General features: G+C 39.9%; 1 long non-coding RNA gene across 1 annotated transcript; it reads right to left on the bottom strand.

Moving 5' to 3' along the window:
* Nucleotides 1-682: 682 nt before the first annotated feature.
* LOC307216599 lies at nucleotides 683-2,832 on the bottom strand. The gene is made up of 2 exons (XR_013839193.1): nucleotides 2,427-2,832; nucleotides 683-1,579 (listed from the first exon to the last, which is right to left on the bottom strand). It is a non-coding gene; the product is annotated as an uncharacterized lncRNA (long non-coding RNA).
* Nucleotides 2,833-3,118: the final 286 nt, after the last annotated feature.

Genomic DNA, 3,118 nt, shown 5'->3' on the forward strand with positions numbered 1-3,118 from the left:
AGGGCGCACAATGCACCTCCTCCCCTCACTAGTATCTGCCCTGGAGCCGCGGCAAAGGTGTAAAAGAGCCACATGTGGCTCCGGAGCCGCGGGTTGCAGACCCCTGCTCTATTCCCTTTTCCCTTTCCTTTTCTATGAAGAAACCCTTCTGGGACCCCATATTTAAACTCTTCCCTGGTCTCCTTGCTGGCCCTAGTAGGACCAATTTGGCCAGTTAGCCCTGGTGATCATTTGATGTTTACTGACTGTGGTTCCCCCCCCCCAAAAAAAAATATGATCCCTGAATTTTTGTATTTTATTGACGTTGATGTTGTATTTCATGCTGTTTTTATGCTGTTTTTAAGTCGCATTTTAATCAATGTTTTATATTTGCTGTTAGCCGCCCTGAGCCCAGTTTTTAAACTGGGAAGGGTGGGGTATAAATTAAAATATTATTATTATTATTATTATTATTATTATTATTATTATTATTATTATTTCTTTAGGATTGGTTTGCTACAAAGAAAATGGTACGCCTGTACCTTTTATACTTCAGGTGGAGGTTCACATGACTGAGTGTTCCCCCGTGCCATAAACAAGCAAAAAAAAAAAAATCTCTGCTGAGACTAAAGGGAAAAAATCAGATTGTTAAGGAGGCTTCTAACCTTGCAATTTTCTATGCACAAGGATTAATAATAATAACCATTGTTAGTGCAATAATTTATTGCCTGCCCTTTACCCTAAAGTCCCAGGGAAGGTTTCAGAAATTAAAACGCAACATTAATATTGCATCATATTGTGTTTTAATATCAAACAGTTTAATTTCAAAAACAAAGTGGGTCCTAACAATATTCATCTCCAGTGTCAAAAGCCAGGTTAAAGAGATGCGTCTTCAGCAATCGCCCAAAGCTGTATAATGAAGCACACATCTCTGTGAGAAAGTAGTTCCACAACTTACGGGCTGCCTCAGAAAATGCCCTCTCCAAGTCATGTGTGCACCCACTCTTGCGGCATAAAGTGGTACAATCTAGAAACAAGCTTATCACTACAGGTGCTGTCTGAGAGAATCGGACCAAACACAACAGCATGCTGGGAAAGTGAAAAGCCTCCTATACACTTCCTTTTCTTCTTTTTTTGAAAATAGTTTTAATTTGATTTTGCAAGCGTAAAGTTATAACAATGCATATCCACCTTTAGGGTTTTCTCTGAATCTCCAGACTTCCCACCACCCGCTCCATCGGTCTTATTGTCAACATTTTCAGCTGCATATTATTTCATGATTCATATTTTGTATCTCTCCATATTGTCCATAGTAATTGTTACATTACAAGTGTTGTTAAAATCCTGCTAATGTTTTCACCCACTTGCAGTGGTTTCCTAAATAAATTATAATCCCCCCCTCATTCTTTCTTGAAGTTTTTGTCTTCTTGGTTCCTGAGCTTTCCAGTCAGTTTTCCAATTCCACATAGTCCAATGGTTTAATTTGCCATTCTTCTCTGGTAGGGTCTTTGTCTTCTTTCCATCTCCAGGTTGGTAGCATCCGTGTGGCTGCTGTTGTATACATAAAAAGTCATCTTTGGGGTGGCAGTACCTACAATTCCTAATAAGAAAGCTTCTGGTTTGTTTGTTTGTTTGTTTGTTTGTTTGTTTGTTTGTAATAAAAGTTATTTTAAACATTTTTTTCAATTCATTATATATCATTTCCCAGAATGCTTTTATTACCTAACATAACCACCACATATGATAAAAGGTACCTTCTTTTTCTCTACATTTCCAGCAGGTATTTGTACTTGTCTTATACATTTTTTGCTAACTTAAAGTAAAGGTAAAGGGACCCTTGATCATTAGGTCCAGTCGTGGCCAACTTGGGGGTTACGGCGCTCATCTCGCTTTACTGGCCGAGGGAGCCGGCGTACAGCTTCTGGGTCATGTGGCCAGCATGACTAAGCCGCTTCTGGCAAACCAGAGCAGTCCACGGAAACGCTGTTTACCTTCCTGCCAGAGCAGTACCTATTTATCTACTTGCACTTTGATGTGCTTTCGAACTGCTAGGTTGGCAGAAGCAGGGACTGAGCAACGGGAGCTCACCCCGTCACAGGGATCCGAACTGCCGACCTTCTGATTGCCAAGTCCTAGGCTCTGTGGTTTAACCCACAGTGCCACCTGCGGCCCTTTGCTAACTTACTAGGAGTCAATTACCACTTGTACATAATTTTCATATAGTTCTCTTTCAGCGTACAGCATGCAGATAATTTCAAATCTGTTTTCCATAATGTTTCCCAATCTAAAAGTTGAATGTTATGCCCCAAATCCCTCACCCAGTGTATCATTAGCCTCTGATAAGCTTTCAAGGAGCCCCAGATTTTCAAACCCCACTGCATGAACTCCATTTACGACATCACGATCCAGCTCCTTCCTAATTTTTGTACACCTTGTGTTTTACTTACTGTTGTGGGGTGTCTTATGAAAAGTATCTTGAAGGGGGTTATTATTTCCTTCCCTGTTGGAGTGGGGGATAACTGATGACCCAGCTTCATCCCACCAGAAATGACCCTTCTGAGTGGTTAGCTTTTAACTTGTAGAGAAGACAGCTTTTGCTAGCTGCCTTCCGAGAGCCCTAGAAAGATATGCCTGTATCAGCAACGGGATTAATTTAGAACCTGGATTTGAATCTCTTGGGCAGTTAATAACAGTCAAATCCACTGAGACAGCATGGGCTCATTTGATTTCATAATCTCACATCTCTTTATACCCTGCAGAAACTTTACATTGTTTTGCTAAGAAATGAGGAAGCGTTTCAAAAGAGATCATCACAGGGGAAAATAAATCCACTGAGAGCAGAGCCATGTGGATCAAGGTGTTTTTACTTGGCTACTCACCTGCTGTTTAGCTGATAAATTGATGATTGTATTGAAAGGAATTTGCACTACAATAATGTGTGCCCTTTTGTAATTTAACAGATGATAGCTACCACTTATTGCTGAAAGGAAAGGCCATCTTTAATGTTATATATTTAATTCCCTGGTACAGTAACACACCAGAACCAAAACAGTATACACCCTCCAACATTTCTCTGATGAAAATAGGGGCATCCTATTATTATTATTACCGGTATTATTATTATTATTATTATTATTAT

Source organism: Podarcis cretensis, assembly GCF_951804945.1.
Source record: "Podarcis cretensis genome assembly, chromosome: 5".
Classification (NCBI taxonomy): domain Eukaryota; kingdom Metazoa; phylum Chordata; class Lepidosauria; order Squamata; family Lacertidae; genus Podarcis; species Podarcis cretensis.